The sequence below is a fragment of the Triturus cristatus genome, chromosome 7, assembly GCF_964204655.1.
Source record: "Triturus cristatus chromosome 7, aTriCri1.1, whole genome shotgun sequence".
Lineage (NCBI taxonomy): Eukaryota > Metazoa > Chordata > Amphibia > Caudata > Salamandridae > Triturus > Triturus cristatus.
This window is the reverse complement of record NC_140590.1, coordinates 349,809,392-349,824,548: the sequence shown is the minus strand read 5'-3', so window position 1 is coordinate 349,824,548 and position 15,157 is coordinate 349,809,392. Positions and strand designations below refer to the sequence as shown.

The 15,157-nt window shown below is 45.4% G+C and overlaps 1 pseudogene; it reads right to left on the bottom strand.

The window, feature by feature from the left end:
- The window catches only part of LOC146809641 (vesicle-associated membrane protein 7 pseudogene), a 41,179-nt pseudogene extending 26,388 nt beyond the window's left edge, over window positions 1-14,791 (bottom strand).
- Between the last annotated feature and the right edge of the window lie 366 nt (window positions 14,792-15,157).

The window sequence follows — 15,157 nt, the reverse complement described above, 5'->3', positions numbered from 1 at the left end:
GCATGATATTCTGTTTCTGCTCATGCCTAGCAACAGCAGTTCATTTTGTGCGCCGCACGCACAGATCTACCTACCATAGGTTATTTTGACTGCAGCTCTCTTGACACTGACCAACAGAAGGTACCCTTACACGCTCCAAGTGGACAGTACAGCTCAAGTGCTCATGCATAAAATTCACCACTTGCCGCTCTAAGTTACGGGCTTGCAACAGAGCGCAATGAACTTTACTCTTGAGTCCCTTTTTTTGTGTTCTCGGCTTCCTGTGAGGCTCAGCGCTTGATTGCTCCGTGGGTAGCCTTACTCACCTTAAAGTAGACACAATGAAGGCATTGACTCCCTCTAGGTGTCCTTGGGTGGTGTCTGTGTTCTCCACTAGGGTTATACCTCACATTATTTATCTCTCCCCATTGCAGGACACTAAAATTTAGTGCTCTTCTCACCCCGGCCTGGACCCCAACACAACCTAACAGGGTGAGTTTTGATATCTATCTTTGATCTCTAACCCAACATTTCTTGAGCTAGTCCAAGAATTAATTTTATAAAATCTGTACTGCTTCAATCCCTCAACAAGTCCTACCAACATTGCTCATTTCCAAGCATGTCACGGTTTCACCTAGATATTACCACTTGTCTAGCTTTTAACTTGATATCGTGGCTTGTACTGTATTATTATGATGCTTTCATTTGTATTTTTCTTTCTTCGCAGGTTGTATGTTTTTTGACCCACGGTACCACACAATTTTAGGGTGCTGTATGTGTGTCCACCCACATACCTCTTAGAGGTAATGGACACCACCAAAAAGGTGTAGGTAACCGTATCTTTTCCTGGTCCTGAAGAATTGCCATTTTAATACATCAATAGGCAAGAAACATGTTGACCCCTTAATCCCCTTAGCATATTTACTCACACACCTTACGGCGAGAAATGTGCGGATTATTTTTAATCAGGAGGGTGACCATGCTTTATTAAAATTGTTTGAAGTGGATCACCTATCCCTGTTTTAGTACACTTTTTTCACTTGACTGGCACCTACACTCACTATTAACCTCTCTTCCCCACACACACCTCACTCACCGGCGTTGGAAATAAAGATCTCCGATAGGAAGGCCCCAATGGGTGCCTGATCGGGCATTGCACCTGCCGGCCCGATAAGGAGCAAAGACCCGGTGATGAAGCAAGACACCCGCTTGTTGGGTGTGTGAGGGTCTTCTTTTCCAAATAAAGGAGTTACTTTTACTCCTGTCTTTCACTTTATTCTGCTCACAGCACTACCCGTGTCTCTAATACACCCTGCGTCAATTTTAGGAACTGCATACCCTTTGTTTTCACTTGTTCATGGGCATGTATGCTGGACCTCTGATAATAATAAACTTGATTATTATTAAAAAGCCCCCCCTTTTCCCTCTATTTGTGTGAGATTTATTGGACGGGTAACCCCCGTGGGAAATTTAGGATACCAAGTGGGTCGATTCTGTCCCCTTGGACCATTCATCAGTAGATTACGCTCAGAATTTACCATTTCTACGTTTTAGAACCCCTGGTCCCCTGTGGACTTATTAATAAAGAAGCTCTCTATGGAGGACTTTCAAGGACTGAGCTTTGATGATGAAGCAGCTGCAGAAATTCTTAGAACACCTTCTTTACTGGCCCCTGATGGCAGCTCTGCCTCTGGGAGTCATACAGAAGACTGGACGTCATTATCCAACCTCAAACATGAGTGGCTCAAAGTTACACTCCACGGTGCCATGATGACTGAATATCTTAGAGCAAATATAGCTCCCAATGGGTTGATTGTGAAGAACTTTCCTCGCCTCTTCTTAGAGGATGCGCTGTTCAAAAAAGAGTGGTCCCTGGTAGCATGGAAATGCACCAGGGACTGGCTCATCTTGATTATCAACACTGCAAAAAGAATAGCTGATACTTTGTTAATCAAGATCCAAACAGCAGAGGGTGCGATCAAAGTCATCATCCAAACTGCTGCTTATAAGACCAAATTAGCAGAAATCAACGCTGAGCTTGCCGAGAATAGGGAGTACCTTATGAAGCAAAAAATATCTAAACTTCAGAAGGATATAAAGAAGTTCTCAACAGAAAAGGTATATCCCTATCTCAAAGCAGATTACACTTCCACGATAACCAGTTACTCGTCAGATGAGAGTTCAGGACCTTCTAGACGGAGTTCCTCAACCAACAGTGAATCCAGCACAGGGAGTTGGAACAGTAACAACAGGAAAACAAGACCTTTCCAGCCATCAGGTCATCCGGCATACAACATGCCATCATATCAGGGCCCCCCCTTTTGGCAATACCCTATATACCATCAAGGCCCTCCCCCGCCCTTCTTCCCACCTAGGTTTGAACAACCTTTTTTAGACAGAGGCTGGGGCAGAGGAAGAGGGCGCAGAAGAGGACGACAACAACAAAAAAGAGTACAATGGCAGGAACAACCCCCCAGGACAGTGGAAACCAGGAGTCAAACCAGGGACAAGAGAGATTGATGATCAATCTTTCCCCGAGGGTTCTCACTCCTGTGGAAGAAAGAGTACTCCAGAAAGGGTTGGGCTATGTCCCCACACCTAAAATAGACAGATTCCGTGACACTTGTGAGGTCCAGCAACTATTTCGTAAGATCAGGCTACAGGCGTTCTTTCAAGATCGTCCACCGCCGACCAATGATGACTCAGGGCTACATAGACCATCGACCTTCACGCCTACCAGAAATATGGTCCCACCGGAAGTGTTGACTTTCGAGAAGGCAGTGTTAAAGGATCTTAACTTGGATGCCAGTCGAACACCCTTCCATAATCTGTCCACCCGTGAGTCATTGGCTATAAGAGATCTGGCTAATGACGATACGATTGTAATCAAACAGGCAGATAAGGGCGGTGCAACCGTTATCCTGTCCTCAATTGACTACGACACTGAATGCCGTAGACAACTTACCAACACTAGATACTACACTCCTATCAAGGAAGATCCTACCCCACAGTTGTCCAGGACTATAGGTTCCATGGTCTCGACAGCGGAATTAGAAGGGTGGATCTCTAAGAAAGAGGCAGCTTTCCTTATAGCAAAAGAACCAGTGATCCCCTTCTTCTACTGCCTCCCCAAAATACACAAAGGGACGACTCCAGTACCTGGCCGGCCCATTGTGTCAGGCATAGGATCCATTCTGGAACCACTATCGCAATTTGTTGACCATTTTATCCAACCCTTGGTTACAACTACTCCCTCGTACATCCGAGACACCACTGATGTTCTTCGCCTCCTTGAGGGTATTCAACAACCACAGGAGATAGACCTGTTGCTTACCCTTGATGTTGAGGCGTTATATACTAATATACCCCAACAAGCTACGCTCCAGGTCATTGAAGCTGCCCTGCAGAACAGTGAACATTCTTTCACCACACCTGTACCATTCATAATGGAATGTGCCAGTCTGGCCCTTACCCAAAAATTTTTTGAGTACAATACCCAACTGTACCATCAAACCCAAGGGACTTCTATGGGCAGTACATTCGCGCCGAGTCTAGCATGTATGTACATGTCGGCTTTCGAAGCCAGGGAAATCCATCATCCTTCCAACCCCTACTCGGCGAATGTACTGCTCTGGAAAAGGTTCATAGATGACATTTTGGTCCTTTGGAGAGGAAACTACACGAAATGTACAGAATTCTGTACGTGGATCAATACCCTAAACCCCTATTTGAGGTTTACCCACACGATTTCAGACACTGCAGTCCCCTTCCTTGATCTCCTCATCCGACTTGAAGGAAATAAGATTACCACGAGTCTATACCGAAAACCAACTGATAGGAAGAGCCTCCTTCTATTCAGCAGTTACCACCCCAAGTCATTGAAGGAGAATCTCCCCTTTGGGCAATTTTTGCGCATCAGAAGGAACTGTAGTTCTGTGTCAGACTACCAGAAAGAGTCCGCGACCCTCTCGAATGATCTGGTCCAGCGAGAATATCCCAAACTAGTAGTGTCACGGGCTCGCAAACGAGCAAGAAACAACAACAGAGAGAGCTTGCTAGACATCAATGTCAAAGAACCTGACCACTCTATCACGTGTGTGACCACCTTTAACCCTGATTCTAATAGGATCAGATCCATCATCAAAAAACACTGGGGTATCCTGAACACTGGAGACTTGGATGTAGCGACTCCCAGGTTCGCATTTAAACGCACTAACAACCTGAAGGATTTACTCATACACACCAGACCAAAGAAATCCACCACTAGGTCTCAAAGAACGTTGTGGGATCTTCCCCCAGTTAAGGGCCATTACCCCTGTGGGTCTTGTTCTATGTGTCCCCAGACACGCGTGAGTAAAACATTGGTATTTCCTAACGGGTTGACTTGGGATATTTGTAAACACACTAATTGCAATTCATCAAAATGCATCTACATGATGACATGCCCATGTGGCCTACCTTACATAGGTATGACCACTCGTACAGTTAAAACCCGCATGCTGGAACACAAAAGTATACACTGCGCACAAAATGCCTACCACTAACTTTGGCGACTGCTCGATATTTCGACAGGTAGAGGTGTTCTTTGTAGGCTTCAGGTTGACATCCAGGCTACCGGCCACCCCAGAACATAACGATCTTTGCTTCGCATGATATTCTGTTTCTGCTCATGCCTAGCAACAGCAGTTCATTTTGTGCGCCACACGCACAGATCTACCTACCATAGGTTATTTTGACTGCAGCTCTCTTGACACTGACCAACAGAAGGTACCCTTACACGCTCCAAGTGGACAGTACAGCTCAAGTGCTCATGCATAAAATTCACCACTTGCCGCTCTAAGTTACGGGCTTGCAACAGAGCGCAATGAACTTTACTCTTGAGTCCCTTTTTTTGTGTTCTCGGCTTCCTGTGAGGCTCAGCACTTGATTGCTCCGTGGGTAGCCTTACTCACCTTAAAGTAGACACAATGAAGGCATTGACTCCCTCTAGGTGTCCTTGGGTGGTGTCTGTGTTCTCCACTAGGGTTATACCTCACATTATTTATCTCTCCCCATTGCAGGACACTAAAATTTAGTGCTCTTCTCACCCCGGCCTGGACCCCAACACAACCTAACAGGGTGAGTTTTGATATCTATCTTTGATCTCTAACCCAACATTTCTTGAGCTAGTCCAAGAATTAATTTTATAAAATCTGTACTGCTTCAATCCCTCAACAAGTCCTACCAACATTGCTCATTTCCAAGCATGTCACGGTTTCACCTAGATATTACCACTTGTCTAGCTTTTAACTTGATATCGTGGCTTGTACTGTATTATTATGATGCTTTCATTTGTATTTTTCTTTCTTCGCAGGTTGTATGTTTTTTGACCCACGGTACCACACAATTTTAGGGTGCTGTATGTGTATCCACCCACATACCTCTTAGAGGTAATGGACACCACCAAAAAGGTGTAGGTAACCGTATCTTTTCCTGGTCCTGAAGAATTGCCATTTTAATACATCAATAGGCAAGAAACATGTTGACCCCTTAATCCCCTTAGCATATTTACTCACACACCTTACGGCGAGAAATGTGCGGATTATTTTTAATCAGGAGGGTGACCATGCTTTATTAAAATTGTTTGAAGTGGATCACCTATCCCTGTTTTAGTACACTTTTTTCACTTGACTGGCACCTACACTCACTATTAACCTCTCTTCCCCACACACACCTCACTCACCGGCGTTGGAAATAAAGATCTCCGATAGGAAGGCCCCAATGGGTGCGTGATCGGGCATTGCACCTGCCGGCCCGATAAGGAGCAAAGACCCGGTGATGAAGCAAGACACCCGCTTGTTGGGTGTGTGAGGGTCTTCTTTTCCAAATAAAGGAGTTACTTTTACTCCTGTCTTTCACTTTATTCTGCTCACAGCACTACCCGTGTCTCTAATACACCCTGCGTCAATTTTAGGAACCGCATACCCTTTGTTTTCACTTTCACTCTAAACTGAGGTGGCAAAGTGAGCTAAAGAATGATGATGGATTCAACCCAGATCTGTGACTTGGGGTGAGTGTCTGAAAAGTTTCAGCGCTCCGTCCATCATCTCCTTGTGTTTGCTTTGTTCGCCCTAAGTCGGCAGGGAATGCCCAGACGTGGGTCCCTTCCTCACTTTGCCACTGGATTCAAGCTTGCCTGGCTGATGAAGGGTGTTACCCAGAAACCGGTCAAGGATGCTTGTTTACGGTTCAGGGAAGACCTGGCTTGGCAATTCGGGCAGGACTGTTCCCATGAGGCACAGGGTCAAGACTGATTTGCAAATAGCTGGGTCTGAACTGAGGTGGTGAAGTGAGCTAAAGAATGATAATGGATTCAACCCAGATCTGTGACTGGGGCTGAGTGTCTGAAAAGTTCATGATGTTGACACTGGGTACAGTCCTCCTGTGAAACACAAAATGTACAGAGTGACTGACAGGGTCCAGGCTTGCATCAAGGAGGAGGTCTCCAAGATGTTGGCGCTAGGGGTGATTGAGCCCTCAAACAGCCCTTGGGCCAGCCCAGTGGTCTTGGTCCCAAAGGCTGCTGCACCCGCTGCCACGCCAGAACTCCGGTTCTGTGTGGACTACCAAGGGCTCACTTCAGTCACCAGGACTGATGCACACACCATCCCCAGAGCTGACGATCTCATCGATCGGTTGGGAGCTGCCAAGTACCTCAGTACGTTTGAGTTAACGTCTCGGTAATGGCAGATTGCCTTAACTGATGGGGCAAAGGAGAGGTCAGCATTCTCAACACCAGAGAGGCACTACCAGTTCCTGGGTGATTCCCTTTGGGTTGAAGAATGCTCCTGCCACATTTCAGAGGTGGGTCAACCAGGTGTTGGCTGGACTGTGGGATTTCATTACAGCCTACCTGCATGACATTGCAGTGTTCAGTGCTACTTGGGAGCAACATCTGCACCACTTCTGGTAAGTGTTGAAGGCTCTGCAGAGGGCAAGCCTCACAGTCAAGGCAAGCAAGGGCCAGATCGGGCAGGGTTCTGTGGTGTACTTAGGACACCAGGTAGGAAGCAGCCAGGTGACGCCCCTAAAGCCTAAGATTGACACCCTTCTGGCCTGGGAACCCCACAAGACCCAGACAGAGGTGAGAGCCTTTTTAGGCCTCAACGGATATTACAGGAGACTTGTCAAGGGGAATGGCACCATTGTTGCCCCTTTGACAGAGCTGACGTACCGGAAGCAGCCCAGGAAGGTGAATTGGACTGTCGCCTGCCAAAAAGATTTTGATGCTCTGAAATCTGCCATATGCAAGGCGCACTTGCTCAACACACCGAACTTCTCACAGGAATTTGTGGTGCAAACAGATGCTTCAGAGCATGGTGTGGGGCTGTGCTCTCACAGCTAAATTAGAAGGGTCTAGACCAACCTGTAGCCTTCATTAGTAGAAGGTTACTTTCCCCTGGAACAGAGGTGGAGTGCGATTGAGTGTGATGCTTTTGCTGTGGTCTGGGCGCTGAAGAAGCTGAGGCCCTACTTGTTTGGGACTCACTTCCGGGTTCAGACAGACCATAGGCCCCTCAGGTGGTTGATGCAGATGAGGGGTGAGACCCAGAAGTTGTTGAGGTGGTCCATTTCCCTACAGGGGATGGACTTCACGGTGGCGCAAAGCCCTGGTACCGAACACACCAATGCTAATGGTCTGTCCAGATTTTCCCGCCTTAGTGAACAGATCTCCCAAGAGGGTGGGTAGTTCTCCCCACATTTTAGATGGAGGGCACACATATTAGACCTGGTAACATTGGCGTAGGCTTCCCCTGTATTTTTGCCTTTGCCTCCTGTGTTTTTGCTGTGTGTTGGACTTCGTTTTTTGCTGGTCTAGATGCTTTGGGCACTTTGCCACTGCTGTTCAGTGCCAAAGTGCAAGTGCTCCCTTTGTAAAATATTGTTATGGATTAGTGATTGCATGTTTGGCAGATTTGATTTACTAGTCAGTCCCTAGTACAGTGCACTGTGTGTGCCCATGCCCTGTACATCAAATGCTGCTAGTGGGCCTGTAGCACTGATTGTGCCACCCACATAAGCAGCCTGTAAATGTAACTCAGGCCTGCCATTGCAGAGCCTGTGTGCAGTCTAATACTGCCATGTCGACTTGGCAAGTGCACCCACTTGCCAGGCCCTAACCTTCCCTTTTCTTACATATGAGTCACCCTAAGGTAGGCCCAAGGTACCACTGTGGGAAGGATGCAGTGTATGTGAAAGGTAGGGCATGCCCTGGTGTGTGTGGCATGTCCTGATAGTGAAATATTGCCAATTTCGTTTTTAACTGTTGCAAGGCTATCTGTTTCCTCCCATAGGATAGAATGGGGAGTTTGCTTATAACATCTTATAAACATAACTACCCCTGCAAACAAGGTAGGAAAATAAAGTTTAGTATGCCTGAACTCAGAATGTTAAAATGCATCTTTTAGTGAATGTGATTGTTACATTCTGTGTTTGAAAATACCACTTTTAGAAAGTAGGCATGTTCTTGCTTAGCCATCCAGTGTGCCTCTGCTAGGATGTGTATTGACTGTCTGGCTTTGGAGTGACTGGGACTGGGGATGAGTAGTGGCTCCAGAGATTCTGGATGAGTCAGGGCGGGGCTGAATAGACCTGGGCTGCACATAGAGTAGGGGGAGGAGATTTACTTTCACCTGAATGGGCCTGGTCTGCCTGATATAATGCTATCTCCACCTCCTGCCAGGAAGCAGCACCAGAGAGGACAAAACTGGTTTTGACTGCGTGCAGGGCTACTCTGCCACCAGAGAACTAATGATTTTGCTGTATAAAAAGAGGGGCCCAGACCACAGACTTTTAGATCACTTCTGGGAAATCAAGAGGAACCTTTGCCTATGAGAAGAGCTGAAGGAACCGGAGGAGGAGTACTACCCCTGTGCTGTGTGCTGTCTGGGGTTGGCCTGCAGTGGCTGGTTCTGCCAAAGAAAGGAGAAGGACTTTGCTGTGTGCTGTGTCCCCTGCTTGAGGAAGATCTCCAAGGGCTTGAAGTGGAGCTTGCCCCCGGTTAACGAGGTGTCAGGAACATCAACCCTGGTCTCACCGACTCCATGAATGAGCCACTGCTTGCACCCCGTCCTGTGGACATCGCACTCTGCACCGCTTCGCTACATGCTGCACTGATGTCATCGACACTGTTGCTGCCCGACTCGAACATCGACCAGCTCCGTCGCCGCATTATGACCTGCTAGCACCCACCACATCAAGCACTGTCTCACCCTGCAGTGCAAGTCTTGGTCTCACCGACTCCGTCAATGAGCCACTGCCTGCCCCGAGTCGTGAGGACACTGCACGCTGCAACGCTTCCATCTCACATCGCAACGGCAATGGTTTCCCCAGACTGGCTCATACCATCGTGTCGGCCGCAACAACAAAAGGTACTGTCTCTGAGTTTGTCGACGCTTTAGCTAATCCGTATCGATGTGGTTGGCTGGAATTGTTAGACTCTGTCGTATTCAGTATCACTGTAGCCCCGGACGAAGCTACCTAATTGGAGGAACTGTATTTTCATGTTTTCCAGCAATTTAAAGGTTATTTTGCTCAGTAACTATTTTTATGAGGATTGTATGTTGCACTTTTTGTCATTTTTGGTCTTGTTGGTCTAGATAAAGTTTGTTTATTTTTCTAACCTGGTGTGGTGACCATTTGTAGTGTTTTCACTGTGTTACTGTATGCATGCACAAATGCTTTTCACACTGCCTCTGAAACGTCTGTCTGCGTGTGCCAAGCTACCAAGGGGGTGAGCAGGGGTTATTTTAGAAGTGTATCCCCCTTACCCTATCTAGAAGAAGGGTCCCTACTTGGACAAAGGTGCAAACCTCTGCCGACTAGAGACCCCTATTTCTAACAATTTGCAGTCTCTATTGAAGAGATATGGCATTGTATTTAGTGAAGAATTGAGGAAGTTAAAAGATTTTGAACATTTTACTAAGTTAAAGGAGGGGTAGAAATGAGACTGTGGAATCGTCTATAAGGTTGTCTCCCATAGCTTTGGTTTGCAAAAAAAAGAATGAGTTAAGAATGTGCATTGACTTTATCATTTTATTCATACAAAATTCTTTAAAATAACTATTCCAGGTTTTGGAGCGATTCATATGAAAAACAAATATGAAATAATGACATCACAATACAGCCCACAAGATAAACAATATTGAACACATACAATATAAAAAAATCATATGATCAGTCATAAGACAATTTAATCATAATGTGGTAAAAATAACGATAAACAGATGAAAAAATTACAAGAACATCACAGATCAGCAAACCAATCTAGTGGCTTTTGATGTATTGATGAATCTTCTTAGTATCTCTACGTGCGTTTCGATGAGCAAAGCGCCTTGATCAGGAGATCCACAATGAATCCTATATCTAAAAGTAAATAATGAAAATATACACTGAGTCTCAAATAAAAAACTAACACATAATACATAGTTAAAAGCTTTCCTCCTCTGTGAAGAGAACGTTTAAAAATTAGTAACGTGTACTGAGTTACCAATCAGCTACACCATTTGCTGGTTTGCAATTAAGAAAAACGTGCCAATAAGTGAATAAAGTAATTAAAAAATGTTGTGCAAGAGGAGTACACCCAAGAGTTGTGCTCTCTGATGGACTTGAATAAAGAGTTCAAGAAAAAGGAGGGGGAGGGAGGAGAATAGAGGAAGGACTGTGGGGCTTGGGCGGTGTGAAAGAAAGTGAGAAGAAGTTTGCTTAGCGAGACCAGAAGTATGTAGATCAGAAATTATATGTGTGGTACATACATATGAAGGTCGGGGTTTGTAGTTATATGGCTGAAATATAAATCGTTGCCATGAGGAGTGGATGGATAACCACTACCGAGAGTATTTATGACACGATATGTAGAGTTACCTCATGAAACTGATATAGCTCATGGCTTTGTAACAAAAGTGGAGGAACAGGGGGCTATTTTAAGACAGGTCCAGCATACTGAGCCCAGAAATGAGAATGAAAATACGAAGGTATGCTGTTCCTAGAGAGGCTGTTAAAGATTGGGGAAAGAAGAAGGTCAGGAGAAGGTCTCTCCTTCTGGAAAAAGACCCTCACACATCCGGCAAACAAGCTGTCACGTATCGTCAGCAGGTGGCCCAGATGTCAAGTATCATCATCAGGTCTGCTCCAGATCGGGGCGGCGCTGCAATCCCCGATCGGCGACCTTAGAGGCGCCTTTTAGTGGAGATCTTTATTCCATTCATTGCCGGTTGGTGAGTGCAAGTGAGGGCCCTATTGTGATGTGCGTGTGAGACTAGGTGTGTTTAAAATAAGTAGTGGAGATCCTAGAAAACAAGTTTTAATAAGAAAGGTCCCACTCTTAATTAAGAACAATAACGTGCGTAATCTTACAGTGAGGGTGTCTGAATTACGCTCTGGTGAATAGTGGTCAACATGTTTCTTGCATCGGTCAGGTTGACCGCAATTCTTCAGGACCAGAAAGTTCACACACTTATTGGTAGTGGTAGTAACTAATACTTACCACCGATACAGCACCCTAATAAGTGGTTACTTTAAGCTATAAAATCATACGCCTGTAAAGAAAAAATGGGTGGAAAAAAGAAGGTACATGTTAAATACGCATATTTGCTAAAACCAATCTTCGTTTTTAATTGCCTCATACACTGCACCCACAAGGTGTCATGCAGTATTGGTGATGTGCACAATTATCACATGCTAAATGGTGATCTAAAAAATACTCAATGACTAAGATAATGCAATAGTCAAGTGTGACGCTCTTAACTGCAGAAATAGTAAGTAGAAAAATAAGTTTTTAACCGTGTTAGATGGATCAAAACACGAATGGGGAATAACATGAAGGGGAAGTAACACTCACCCTGGTGTCCCAGGTCTCTGGTGTCAACGAGATGGCGTTGAGAAAAAACACTGAAAAGTGCAGTGTTCTATTGACAGGAAGGCGCCCTCCAAAAAATATAAGAGGGGTGCAAATGAGTCAGTCAGGTTGATGTGACTAGAACCAATAGTTATAAAAATGCTCACAAGTTACTCAAAAATTGCAATATAATTAGAAATCCCTCGTAGGGACCATGCTTCAACCAAGAGATCATGAGATCGAGGCAAGGACAGTGGAACGGTCTATATTTATCTTAATGGGAGGATAATAGTCTCGTCCTAATACTAAACAATCGTGAGTTAGACGGAGTACTAAACTCTACCCCGTATCGTGGTTAGTACTTACGGCAATCCGTGGTTCCGAATGCCTTCGTTCCTACCCTCTGACCGCGCCAGCTCGGTGGACAACTCTGGTTGCTAGCGCGAAGCATACATAGGCCCTTCCAGCCAATCGGAAATACCGGCTCATCGGTGTATTTCCAAAGTACAGCACGTACGGGAGTTAAGCCTGTCATCAATGGCTTTCGGGTCCGGTCAGGTGGTGGTCAGAAGCCAATCGGCTTGAAGCGGCTGGATAACCAGCCAATAGGAGATGAAGTTAGTTTCCTGCAACTCATGGTAACTGTCACTAGGCAACGAGGTGTTGTGGACGATGTATCGAACCTCGTACCGCCAAGTCGATTATAGTTAGGCATGAGACAAGGCGTGTCGCTGATCAGCGCGCCGATTCGAAAAAAAGGAATAGTCAGAGTCGAGTGGTTGACACAGGAAAGATTAAGGTCAAAAGATTGGCAAAGGAACCCTCGGTGTCGTCCTCGCACATAACGCTCATAAGGTAACGTGCTGGCATATTAGAGTGGATTCACAGTATTCATAAATGTATCAAGAGTAACGTGAACCCAAGAATGTAGTCCAGTAGAACATACACCTCATGGGTTAACATATTGAAAAAAAGTTTATAGATCATAAATATGCTTAAAGTGTATAAACAAAGCAGGGAAAGGGCGGACCCTCAACAATGGTGTGCACTGCTGGTTGAGTAGCAAGTACTACACCTATCAGAGGGATAAAAACACAAGTCAGAGAACAATGGTGTCAAGATCTATTGTAGCAAACCCCAAAGCAGGTCAGCATTGTCTAGATAGGTCACCTGTTATTTGATGTGCGCCCAGAGTGATGATTCATAAATCAAGGGCCAGTAAGTAGTAAATCATCAGACTCAGGTATTAAGCAGGCTAGACCAAGGGATATCTTCATTCAAGCCTCCCAGGTGGGACGATAATCTCATGACCCACCTTTGTTCAACAGAGAACAATTTAGCTCTATTAATGTTCTTGAAAGATTGGAGGACCGTCCACCGTAGAGAATCAGGGGCATGTTTTTTATCAAAGAAATGGGTTGTCATTTTGGTGTTGACTTTGTTACACCTAAAATTACTCCGGTGTTCAATGATTCTGGTTTTAACCGGTCTTGTCGTCATCCCTATGTAGGGGAGATTGCAAGGGCATGAGATAAGGTAAATGCAATTTGGGGTATTGCAATTGGTATGAGTTCTGTGCTGCCAGGTGAACCCATTTGGAAATTCAATGTTTTTCATAATTTTGGTGAGGGGGCATACAACACATGAACCGCAAGGATAATGTCCCATTACGGGAGGTAAATTCCATAAAGTGGCCTGTTTGGTGTTGTTATGTTGTTTGGGTCTCGTGTGTACAAGCCTGTCTTTGAGGTTGGAGGTGCGTTTGAAAGCAAACCGGGGGGTAGTCAATGAAAGTGTCCCGGTGTTCAGAATATTCCAATGCTTTCTAATGATGTTTCTCAGTTTTGTCGAATTAGGCGTGTATGTAGATACACAGGTCAGGCAATCATCGCTAGTATGTTCCCTGGGTTCCAAAAGCCCTTCCCTATTGTTATTACGGGCCCTTTTAAATGACTTCTTTACATAATGACTACTGTATCCCCGTTGGAGGAGATTGTTAGTCAGAATCAAAGATTCCTGTATGAAGTCAGGCACGGAAGTACAGTTCCTCCTGATCCGGAGGAACTGCCCAAAAGGGAGATTTCGCTTAAGAGCTACAGGGTGGTAGCTATCAAAATGTAGCAAACTGTTTCGATCGGTGGACTTACGATGGAGTGTGGTGCTCATCATCTGATCATTAAGTAGGATCAAGAGGTCCAGGAAAGGGATTTGTTTGTCAGATATTGTATGGGTAAACCGCAGATAAGGGTTTAAGGTGTTAACCCATGTGCAAAATTCATCACAACGGACTCTGTCACCTCTCCATAGGATCAAGATATCGTCAATGAATCTCTTCCACAGTAGGATGTTAGATCTAAAGGGATTCGATTCGTGGTAAATGGCTCGCTCCTCAAATGCTGCCATGTAGATACAGGCCACACTTGGGGCAAATGTACTCCCCATCGAAGTGCCCTGTACTTGATGGAATAGTTGGCCCTCATATTCGAAGAAATTCTCCGTGAGAGCTAGAGAAGCACATTCCAGAACAAAGGTACGTGGTGTCGATGAACCCCATTCTAGTTCACTAAAAACATCCTCCATCACCTCAAGGGTAGCCCTCTGTGGAATGTTGGTATAGAGGGCCTCAACATCCAGGGTGACGAGGAGATCCACTTGTCCCTGGTGTTGAGACCCCTCTAAAAGTCTGAGAACATCCATGGTGTCTCTAAGGAAAGAGGGAGTTTTCTGGACTACAGGCTTGAGGAAGTGATCCACAAACTGTGAGAGTGGTTCGAGGAGAGAACCGATTCCGGACACGATGGGTCTGCCAGGAACCGGATAAGTCCCCTTATGTATTTTCGGAAGGCAGTAGAAGTACGGGGTTTTTGGTTCAGCAGTCACCAGGAAGGTGGCTTCCTTCGTAGTGATCCACTCGTGGGTCTCAGCATGGAAAACCATCGTGTTAATCAATGTTTTAAGTCGAGTGGTAGGGTCCTCTGTGATTGGTAGGTAATACTTCCTATCATTAAGTTGGCGTTGACACTCCGTACGGTAATCTATAGTTGACATTATTACCGTTGCTCCCCCCTTATCTGCTTGTTTGATAGTAATCGACGGATCGTCACTCAAAGACCGTAGTGCAGATTCCTCACCTGAAGTGATGTTGTGGAAGATCTTAGCAGGTTTTATTTGTTTCCATTCCTTCAGGACTGCCTGCTCAAAGGTTAGGACCTCATTCGGGATCATCCCACTGTGTGGTGTAAAAGTGGAGGGTTTGTGTAAGCCCGAGTCTTCAATAGAGATCTCTGGTTCTCCATAGAAAAA